Consider the following 12511-nt stretch of genomic DNA (forward strand, 5'->3'; position numbering starts at 1 on the left):
GGCTTTTAGAGTCACTTAACGTTGGTTAGATGAATCTTGGGCATAAAAAGGTCATGACAATTTTTTTAAGACCATGTTTCTCGCCTCTATTCTCACTTTAGCAAGTGTCAAACTTACTTTTTCAATAAGAAGGCTATCACTATGGCCTCAAAGCATCAACCCAACTAATTTTCATACGTTTATAATATCCAGGCGAGGGAAAGAATCTGAAATCTTTAACTTTTTTTTTTGAGAAAATCAATACACGATTAAAATTTTACAAAGTAACAACCATCCAATCAAGAACTTCGCAACGCAATACATATTTCGTCGGTTCAAAAACTGACGTCAATCGATGAAACGCAGAATACTCTAAAGCACCCTTAATCAGGTATTCGCTCGTAATCCCAAATATCGCGCTTATAAGAGGGGGTTCCACAGCTCATTGGCCGACGCCGCGACGTCTTAAACACTCCTTCCGTATAAATAGCACTTAGATGCAACGAATAATTCATTTGCAGGAGATTTACTAGCATGTTTCGGAAACCGTTTTAATCCATACCGACGAGATGCTGTCAATAGGACTGCAGCAGGATCGGCCCGTCAACAAGAGTCTGAGTCGTTCACAATATATGTGGTTATACCAATTACATTTCCAAAATTGCTTGCCAATATCTCGCTTGAGGGTTTGTCACAAACAACGTATTTTAAAAAATATATGGAGCGGCTTTGGGGATTTACAACTACAGAGCCAAAGTCAATAAAATGATAATTCAGAAAAATTAATAATCAACTCATTGTTCGTATTTTTCCAAGTCATTCAAAACCGTTATTTCTTTTAATCAATTTTGAACCCAGAAGTGCCTAGGCATTTTCAATAAAACTCTCATGGATACTGTCCTTTGTTTTTTTAAGAATGTAATATATTTGAATATAGAATTTCTAATTAGCTGGTAAAATATATATTTTTTTTATTATTTAGAATTTGCAGTGAAAAGAAATTTTCCCCGAAACAGTATTAAATTCAAATCAGTAATATATAGTACCATTGGAGCTCAATTAATTTGTTGAAATAATACAGTTATATGTAATTGTATATTTATTACTTACTACTTTTGTACGATACTACTGCTGAATATTTCATTTTGGTTTGTAAGAAAAAGGAATATATATCAGCCTAAATAGTTTCATCTGCAATTTTTCCTGTATGCACTCTATGATAGAGCTAATTTAAAGTTAAAATGCTTTAGTAGAATAATTTTTCTTTCATTTTCTTACCACTGCAGGGCACATTTTTTAAAAATCTTATTTGTTCACCTACTACTTAGGTTAGGTTAAGGCAGTGAATTATTTTTATTCATCTGTCCAGTGAAATCAAAGCGACTTTATTTCAACGAAGAATAAAATGTATTCTACTACAAAATGCGTTTTTTAACTTTACATGATATTTGAACTATACATTTAAGTATGTATCGTAATTCGTTAGTATCGCTTAAGTGTAATTGTCAAATTTAAGGGTTTATTTTATATTTCATTCTTCTTATTTGTTAACCTACTCCTTAGGTAAGGTTAAGGCAGTGAATTTTTTTTATTCATCTGTCCAGTGAAATTAAAGGGGACTTTCTTTCAACGAAGAATTAAATGTATTCTACTCCAAAATACGTTTTTTAACTTTAAATAATATTTTAACTATAAATTTTAGTATGTATCGTATTTCGTTATAATCGGTTAAGTGTGATTGTCTATAAATTTAAGGGTTTATTTTATTAGACGATCGTATATTTACTTTGTGTTGTAAATTATAACATTGGACTATTATTGAAGAACCCGTATAATTTAAGATAATGTGAGTATGCATTAACATGAACAAACCTAAATGTAAATATAAATTTAAAGAATAGGATAAAATAAGTTGAGATGTAAAGCTAAGCTCCGCCTTAACCGTGTATGAGATGATCTTAAAATATATAACTTAAGAATTTTGGAAACGTTTTCAAAATTCGCGCACAAACGAAAAAAATTTAATAATTCAGTTTTGTCCTTTAATTAAAACTGATTTCGGAAGTGGAATCTAGGCACCGCAGTGATATATTTTTCCATACTTTGTCAAATAAATTTATAAGCGAAACAAGGTTATATATAATTCTCTAACAACCGCGACTACGAAGACGTGACTGCCATTTAAATGGCCGCAAAACCTAATTTAGCTGTCCCAAAACTGTTCTGCATCGAGTATTTTAATACATGGAGCAGGTATTAAAATACATTAATTAATCAAATTAATTTAAGCAGTGACGATTTAAACATACAAAATATCAGTATGAGTAACTGTAAATTTCTGAGAACAAAAAAATGAAACTTTATTATCCCCTACGACTTTTGAAGAGAAAATAGTATAAAGAATTTTTTTTTGGCGACCATTATGTAAACAAAATTTCTTGTATGTCTCTGAATGACCCAAAAATAACTTAGTTTTGAATCAACTTGTATCTGTTATAATGAAGTCCCAATAATATGCATGTAGTGGAGCGCTCTGTGTTATACCTAAAATCACCTAAAATGCAAGCATCTATCCAAAGAAATAATATAAGTTGTGGAGATCCTTGGAATATATTTTTCATTATTATTAAAATTAGGAAAAGACTACATTTTTTACATTTGATGCTTTGTGATATATTACAAACTTAAAACACTTGAATTTCCTAACTCATGAGCAAAAAAGGTGATTATGAATCCCTTGCAGACGCAAATATTATAGTTCATTTGCGAAAATTTCTAAACAAATACTCATATAATTTATTATTTTTTTATAAACCGCAGGTAAAATTATTAAATACAACTATTATTAGAAATACTAAAAGGATGTCGAACTTCCATTGTCTTTATTCATTATAAAGACAATGGAAGTTCGACATCCTTTTAGTATTTCTACTGAATCAGTGTCTACCACCTTGAAGCAAACAACTATTATTATACAATATAGATTATCACTAATTCTGACAATATGGAAAAGTTTAATTTGTTAGTTCTATAGAACATTTAATAAGGCCGTGAATCACACTATATATTAAAATGAATGGTATATCCGGGACTCCGAAATATGATTTATAATTACATTAGAGTCAAAAAAAGTTATTCTGGGTGAATAATATAGAACGCCGGTAACAAGTTAGGGAGGCCTTCAGGGATCTAGATTGGCTTTCAAGCAGCTTTCTTTTCGAAGTCGAACTTTCTTAACAATATGCAAATACGGCACATTTTATTATTCGGTCAACTTTTTAAAAATAACGGACAGTTTCGAATGAAAATTTCAATAAACAAGGCAGTAACGAAATGTATTCAATAAAAGCAAACAGCAACCGCATTCCACCCTTATTTCTTTTGAGATTTTCCGTTTTTCTTTATGGCAGGCACGTGATAGGATTGTGCCATTTAATTGGGGCCATTTGAAACATATCGTGGAAAAGGCGATACTCGTATCGGGGGCACGGTTGTTATTTTATTTCAAGTATACAGGGCGTTCTTTTAGGTTTTGTTAGTGTCATCCCGAAAATACATACGAGTATTTGCTCTAAATACGAATTTTGATTTAACTGCGCATACAAAATTATTTCGAAATTTTCGATTAAATTTTAATTATCTCCGACTCTCACTTATTTGACATGGTTGCAAAGCAACCTCATTTTTAAACTATTTATTACCAATGTTTGCTAAGCAAATGACATGAAATGTCGAAGGAAAACAACAATTCATTCTATTATTTTTTGAAATCAATATAATAAAATTTTGAATGTTGAATCTTTGAATTGAGCCGAATATAACTTGCACATTTCAAATTCGACACAGCTGCTACAAACAAAATTTAAAAAATTCATAACAATTAGATGAACAACGATTGTTGCAAAAAAATGTCTTGTGTGTTTCCACAATTTTTCGTTTTCTCTTTTCGGCTGTTTGTCCCTGTATTATAAATAAATAACGTTAATTTAAAAAAATAATTACTTTGATTGGTTTAAGCAAATAAAAGAACATTTATATTTTGTTTGGCATACGTAAATATTTTATATTTTGAAAATTTCAACCTGATATACGCACCAGTCCGTATGAAAATTTCTAGTAGCCAAATTACAAAAATTTGAAGTTGAGATGTTGATTAACAGGTCAAAAATGTCGAAGTATAAATTTATAATGATAATTATAATAACAAAAATTATAATAGTACAATATGACAATCGTCGAATATTAATTATATGTTAAGACGGTTCAATATTAAACCAAAAAGCAAGCAATACAAAAAGAAAAAAAAAGAAGGGAAAGAAAAGAAGCTCATATCAAAACATGTTACTATTATTATTTTAATTAATTAATTACATTGAAACAACAGCAATAATTTCCAAACATGCACAATTTAAACAATTGAGCCTCAGGACTCAGTAGTTTGGCGGTTTAGTGTAAATCATTTTATTAATAGAAAAGCTATAACTATGTAAGATGTCACGGTCAACAAAAGGACACAAACAAATAGCAAAACCAAACTTCAGTTGCTACTTCATATTATAGAACTAATTAGTTATTTGCTTATGGTTGCATCCGTGATCAAGTAACCTAAAAAGTAAAGTAAATGTTTTTCTAGTATCAATTAGTAAAGTCAATAAACGAACTGTTTTAATGAAACGTTGCACTGGGCCGTAATGGTTACAAATTATCTAAACCGCAATGTATAAAATTTTTTGCGTCGAAAAATGTGACGCAGCTTAATGGTCACGTATGTTAATGAGCGGTATATTAATTCCAACGTGAAAATTACATCAACTGCGATGTGACCGTTTAATTGTTATTTATTTTTGACTCTACCGCTACATCTGCATGTCATGTTCCTTTAGGTTTAGAGGATTAGGAGGCAAGCAAACTCCCATTTTTCTTTTGAAGACAAGTATAAAAAAACATGTCAAACTTCTAGTAAAAATTTAACTGATTAAAAATGACTGATTTTAAAATATAAATTGTGTGGTTGTATATGAAAGTATACAACAACTAAGTTAATTATATGAACCGGTTAGAATCAAAGTAGTTTAAGTCAGGTAATAATTGTACTGAGATAATTTTGCAATCCTATAAATGTAAAAAAAAAATGTTACACTATGGGAAATTTACAATCGATGACGCTTCCGTGTTATAAGGGTCCAAAGTGACATGATATATTGTCTTCTATAAGGCATTGCTCTGCGTTAACTTACATTATAAAACACTTTTAAAGATACAAAATTTATGCCATTTCAGAAAATGTCTAGAATATACTGTCATTCAAAATAGCTATGGAAAACTTGTGAAACAATATGAAACATGCATCTAAACTTAGAGAAAATTGCAAATGCAAAACAATCAAAAAATCATTTGAAAATCAAATTTGAAGAATTGTTCTTGATACCAAATTCGATTAAGGGAGTATGAGAAAAGTATACATGGAGTCTACTGAACTTTAGAATAAGTATCAGATAAAACTTCTATTATCAGTAGGGAACAAACATGTAAACATGTTTACATATGTAGATAATACCGTCCTATATTTAAATATCCAGCGTATATTTCTCAGAAAGCATTTTTATCGACAGTCTATTGCATATTTTGTATTTTTCGATAACTTTTAAAACCCATTAAATTTTATGTATCGTTTGCCATTCGGCGGCCAATTGAGCGGTGAAACCCATATCCCACACCAACAAAAACTTATTTTCAAATTACTTGCGTGATTAAAAGTCGCCAACAATCCAAATTCGTGAGTGATAATTAGGAAATGGAATGCACCTTAGGGTAACACCGCGGTTCGTAAATCAAACTTGGCGCCACAGACACTAAATATAAATTTCGCAATCCCACTTTTGAACTCTCGTTTATAACGAACCGCCTCGAAGGAAGAACAGCGCGTCACTAAACGCAAATTTCGACGTCGAGTCGTCGGCGTCGGTGGTCCAAAAAGAGATCGAGGAAAGTACTCTCCGGGCAAGCGTCGCACGGTTCTTTGCAACCCTCGGACTGATGAGGGGATGCATTTTGCAGTTTGTTGTATTGTGTGCGTTTTGTATTTGCCGCTGTCGCCGCGACGTGGGAGATGCTCGAAAGCCTGTGATTCAATAATACGAGTGGGAACTATTTTGCATCACGGAATCGGTAGACTTTTTGGTATCAATGTTTCATTTTTGTTTATCACATTAACCGGAAGTGTATTAACAAATTCACAATTTAAATAATAGTGGTCTAATACTCCGAGTACAATATTTATGTCTAGAAAGTAAAGCCAGTATCTCTGCATAAATAGGCTGTGATGATAAATGGAGGCCAGTCTCACCCAAATCGCATGAAAAACATTCTTCAAGTAATTTGCGGCATTGCATTTCACATATAATTGATATTGTGTATAAGTTTACGTACGAGAACTTGATGACTCGTTTTATTTGGTTTGCCTTGTTATGTGGTCTATGATCCATTTGGGACATTTTGATCGCAAAATTTTTTTTGATAAAAACGAAATTTATTTTTTCACTTCTTCTACGTTGTGAAATGGTGCATTGGAACTGAAAATTTGTAGTGTTAATTATGTTAAGTTATAATTGGAAAACATTTCTAAACAATGCTAAGAAAAGAAGACCAAACTTTAAAAAACAAATGAGGCGTTACCACTTTTTTTTTTCTGTTTTGCTCATAAAAAGTTATCAACACTAATTTAATTTCCATTTTGAAAATGCTTTCCAAGGTTTCATATTGCACATAATAAAGTGACTAATCAAAACTCGTTATTTTTTAAACATTTTTTCTAAAACTTCGATATATTCGAAAAATTACTTTTGTAACAATTTTTATTGAACCCTTGGTTAGAATGTATTGCAACACCAATTTTCGATAAACAATTCCAATTTTGAATAATCCACTTACAGCATTTCGTAAATTTTTGACGTTTGAACAATTTAAAGGAATTAATTTTATCGGAAAACTGCGAATATGGCAAACGTCGATTGTGTTTTTTTTACAGTCGTTTATGGGAACCAGATGGAATTCAATGGAATTAAAAATGTACGTAGGATATGGTTTTCCGCTGTATGTCTGCAAACAGGAAAGTGCACATAAAATGCGACGTATTTGTTTTAAATTGGAAGAGAATTTTTTGTTCGGGAAAAAATGTTGCCTATTGGTCGGTTGAGAGGCAAAAAACGGTATTCAGTTTTCGAAACATTGGCGAGTCATCTCACACCAATAAATTTCTCATTGAATGCTGCTGTATAGGAAAATTAAAACTTTAGAAAATACTAAAAAATCTATAATATGGTCCTTTGGAAGTAGGTCCTGGTGAGCAGAATTAGATAATTCAATCGAATTTAAAGTCAATTACGTAATTTGTTTTAGTTGTTTTGAATTAGACCAATAATAATGTTTTGTATTCCATAGAATTGTGAAGATCTATATCTGTTTTTTCTTCGAAGTAGAAACAGTTTAACAGAATTCTTTTACAATTTTTTAGTTAAAATAACAATATACAATTATTATAATTAAGTTGTCACAACGGCAGGCGTCTAGTACTTAGAGCTGGTAGTGTCAAGAAATTGTGTTAAAAATAGATTTTTAACTAAACTAAGTTAAAGTTTTAAAAAAAGAGACAAGAAAGAAGAATAGCCTACACAAATATCTAATCCCTTGGAGTATCAGATTCATCTCTTCATAATTAAAAAAATAAAAGCAATCTGTACAGAGCTACTCATAAATTGTACACCTATTTAAATAGCCGTAATATAAACGTAAAATCGTACTTTCTGGAGAAAATAGCTACTATATCATTCATCCAAAAAAAATTTTCACAAATATGGTTTTCAATATTTACCGGGCAGCTCACTAATGCAGGGATGCAAATTCATTTCTATAGATATTTTCAATTATCATTTTCCCATGGATTCTACAACGACGCTCGTTTTCGTTCTGGTTAATTTTTTTACTATTTAAATTGAAGACGAAAAACTCAAGTCAGACCAATTTAATGCCGCTATGTTTTTTTTATTTTGATTGGTTCAACGTAATTTATCGGAAAGGCAATGGTAAATTTGCAACAAATTTGCTGGCAGGCCCGTACCTGGACTTGTTGGGTTTATGAAAAACCATAAACCTAACTAATTACAACAATAAAACGTAAAGTGGAAATAGTTAAAAAATTATACAGATCCTAATTAAAATATAGCATCTTAATTCTGCATAATTAGCTGCTTAACATTATTCAAGTGCTACTGAAGGGTATTAACTCGATTTGCAAATTTCATTATCTCGAGGACGACCCATCTACCTATCAATTATTAGAATTATTTACTTACAAATTTTGCCACTAATTATAATTAATAAGCCGTTGCGAATCTGCCACTGCATATCGTAGATATTGCAACCGAATATTCTCAAGAGAAGCACCCGTCCTTCAAATACATATATCGATTCACAAATTCGCTTGAAATAGAGAAGAGCAACTTTTCGCCCCAGTTACCTAGTTATCTTAGTTTGCTTCATAAATATTCAGAAAGTTTGACTTGCATTTTCGGTTGGGTCAAAATATAGTTTTCAAACATGATGGCCTCAAATTCGTTTAAGCAGAGATAACCATTGAATGATAATAATAAATAAAACTAATACACAGTAGTAGTGATTTTCGAACAACAATATTCGTAGTATTAAATATTTTATGTTGTCCAAAATTTATGCAAATCTAATGCAAATTTAAATTTTAATGAAAGTCTAGAAATCTTTATTTTTTATTTTATTAGAAATTTTAGTCTTAGGCCGATGCTTAGACTATTTTTCTGCAAAATATCCTCAACACACAATTTTAGTGTAATAAAAATGAGCATTCGTAAATTTTGGATATATTTCATAGATATAAAATACAGGTTGTTTGGAAATATACTAGCACATGTTTTCGTATTTTTTTAGGTCTAAAACAGACACCCGTTAGTTATAAAATCGTAGATCAGGAAATTATATAATGTTAAAGGAAAAAAGAAAACCAACAAAACGCAAAAATTCACTAGTTATTTCTAAAACGTTCAAGCATCCAAAACATTTGTTCCAGAATGAATGTCACACAGGTCATGAACTGAACATTTAGCATTAAAAAAAATGCGGCATATATTTGAAAACCAACTCCTCATCTAAAAATACATTGAGATGAATTTTGGCAAACGCCAACGTTTTACATGTGACGTAGCTCAGGATTTACTTTGCGTCGTTGCTGTTCACGGGAAGCCAAGGAAAGTCAAGCGCTGTACCAACAAATGCATTGTTTTTTAACAATACATAAAAAATAAAAAAAAACTGTCCAACAATTCCAGCCGCTACTGTCCTATTGTTAGGTTCCCTGTCACGTCGCATAGAGTCTGGCACTGACCAACGCTGTGCTCTGTAACCTTGCAAAACACACTCGCACACGGCCATGGATATGCAGTTTTTTTTTTCAAAAAATACTTAAATCAGTAGTGTTTGTGGGGTCAAATTCACGTGTTTACAGAAAGAAACGATAAGATACCGATTTAAGTAGAAAAAGTGTTACTTTCCGAAAGTTAATCTTGCTTAAAAAGTGTTCCGGATTGGATTACTAAAGTTTGTCAAACAATACAATAAATATTCCCAAGGGTTAGGAAAAATTTGCAAAAGCGATTTATTGTTTTGAAGCAATTAGACTTCAAATTTAATACACTGTTTTTTGAAAATTTTATTACACATATTATATTGGCCGTATTCGAGAACTTAAGAAAAGCGTTCGATGTTGCCGATCATGATTTGCTTATCGGGACTTAGCAGGATTATGTCCAACCTAATTAGATGATACTTAACCAACCGCAGAAAATACATAACTCTGGAGGACTGCAGTAGCAGAGTTATAGCTAATAATTGTGGGATCCCTCAGGGTTCCGTCCTTGGGCCCCTCTTGTATAAGTTGTATATCTTGATGATACGGTCTTAATTTATACATAAAAAAATCAAAAGTATTGGCAAATATAGCAAACAATGACTTAAAAGGATACTAAAACTGTCTATTAATTAACAAATTAAAAAAAATATTAAAAAAACTAAACACATTTTATTTAAACAAAAAATTGTAAAAATATAATATGTTTAACATTAAGATAAATGATGTTACTTTTTAAAGAGTTGATAAAATTAAATATTTATGGCTTATGCCTGACCAGCAACTAAATTGTAATGCCCATATTAGTCAAATAAAGAACAAAATAGTTCCCTTAGTTGCAGCGTTATACAGATGTAACTTTTTTTAAGTGAAATTGCAAGATATAAAATTTATAATTCGTGTTTTTTGTCGGTTATAAGATATCTTATTGCAGTCTAGGCTACATGTAATAAAACAAACTTTAATAAAATAAAAATAATAAAAAATAAAATCCTTAAAACTTGTATATTATTTAGATTACAAAATGCACGATAAAACGCTGTATCATTCACTTGAAATTAATCCAACCGAAATTATATTAAAATTAAAATCAATGAACTCGGACTCGAACATATTATATTAGATTATTATTAAATAGATCAGTTAAAATGCTTTCGGTACCAATGCTTAATGCATTATTTAGAAAGTTACTTCGTGTCTAGAAAGTATAATAGTGTATTACAATATAATTATAATACGTACATGTAGTGTCGGAAAAATGAAAAAGTTCAAGAGACACTTTTTAACATGGACTTGCCGTCATGGACGTTACTGACGTCAGCGATGTAGAAAAAATTATTGAACATATGTTGTACACCGCGTGCCAGATAAAACGATCTTCTAAACGATCTGGAACCCCATAGGAGATACGAAAAAAAGTTTCGTACAAAAGTGTCCTGCATTCTCCTGAAGATTTCAGATATTATATATTTTTATACAGGGTGTCCCAAAAGTTTCCGCCCCGACATCAACTTTGTTATTTAAAATGGAACATAATGTATATTTCGCCATTTTTGGAATCCCTGGTTAAAATGAAGGTCACTTTCTTAAGAAATTCCTATTCGAATTTTGCATAGTCACTTTCTTAAGAAATTCGTATTCGAATTTCGGATAGTTTAGGCAGAAATTGAGGTTATGTTTTTCTTTTTCATATTTTGATTGGCCTATATAAAATTGTGTTGTTACGCTACTGATCCAGGTATTGCAACCAACATTTACCACAGATTAAGGAGATGATGCACTACTCAATCAGTTTGACAGATAGTCCTCAGCTTGTACAGGGTGTCCCAAATAGGTTAACGCGTTTTCGACATATTTAAAATAAACTGTAAGACTGTTGATAACCAAAACCACACTCATGATATTAACTTTTTTTATATTTTTAGATATAGAATCTGCCTTTAACTGTTCTTCGCAACGTCCTGTAACACCCTGTTGACCTCCATTCAATTTAGAGCAAATTCCGCGACGAGACTTATTTTTGTACAAAAAAAAATTACAGGCTCTCAGTTTCGAATACCCTGTATAACAGGTTCAGTGATTGTCGAATCAAGTAACAAATATTCATATTTTCGGTCCATAAACCACAAATGATTTAGCGGTTACCATTTCGCGACGCCTAGGTCAATTATCGCCTTTATAATCGTGTGCGGACTCGTCCCATATCAAAGTTATTTGATATCAGTAGTTATATGGCGCCAGTCGTATATCTCGCACCCTCTTTGGTGACAATGCGTTCATTAGATCGGCCAGCGGTCGTCCCATTAACGGTCAAACCTTCGAGAAATATGTTCGCTAATTTGTTGGAAAGAAACGAAAATTTTCCCCGCAGTTTTTCTCAAACACACTCCGGAGACTTCTTTAACGAAAGACTTCGTTGTCCTAATAGTGAGTTACGAGAGCCGAGGGTTGTCGGAATGACCAGACGTTGAACCCGACGAGGACGTTTCTTCAGGCGATCTTGCCGACAATTGATTTGAAAGTAAAATTTATTTTGCCTGTTTGAATCGAATAGCTGAGTAACTCTACCAAATGCTATATGATTACTTTGATTACTTTCACAGATTTCAATAATATGTGCCTATATAAATTGCACACCCTATATATACTTAGCTAAATTTATGATGTTTCGTTGGTTGAAGTTTAGTAAACGATAACATTTTTGTCCCACTCTGAGTGATTGCGAAGGAAACTGCGAAAATTTTGTGTCCATAGAACTACGGGTCGACAGATTTATCGAAGAATTGGAGCTTATACCTCGGTTGCTATGTCTGGATTGCTGTCAAGACAGAGCTCACTGAAACCTGGAGTAGAATGGGGTGTTTTTTTGTGCACTGACGTTAGTCGTAGAACAGTCCACCTAAGACGTGAAGAAAGACGCGAACCTAAATTTGGCATAAAACGTGCGACTGCTCTTACAAGAAGGTACAACGTGTGCCCAATAACGATCCACTATACGATCTGGAAACCCATAGGAGATACGAAAAAAGTTTCGTATAAAAGTTTCATGAACTCTCCTGAAGATTGAAAATATTATAATTTTGTTGATACAGGGTTTTT

At 31.8% G+C, this 12511-nt stretch overlaps 1 protein-coding gene across 2 annotated transcripts in view; it reads right to left on the reverse strand.

Moving 5' to 3' along the window:
- The window catches only part of LOC132697019 (uncharacterized), a 286016-nt gene extending 280121 nt beyond the window's left edge, over nt 1–5895 (reverse strand). Inside the window, exon 1 of one of the 2 annotated variants that reach the window (XM_060662263.1) lies at nt 5785–5895. The gene's annotated coding sequence lies outside the window, so the exon portion shown is untranslated. Of the gene's footprint in view, nt 1–5721 lie in introns of both variants that reach the window. The other variant, XM_060662262.1, reaches the window with a different exon arrangement.
- Nucleotides 5896–12511: the final 6616 nt, after the last annotated feature.

This window comes from Cylas formicarius, unplaced genomic scaffold (assembly GCF_029955315.1).
Source record: "Cylas formicarius isolate icCylForm1 unplaced genomic scaffold, icCylForm1.1 PGA_scaffold_1__22_contigs__length_36826433, whole genome shotgun sequence".
Lineage (NCBI taxonomy): Eukaryota > Metazoa > Arthropoda > Insecta > Coleoptera > Brentidae > Cylas > Cylas formicarius.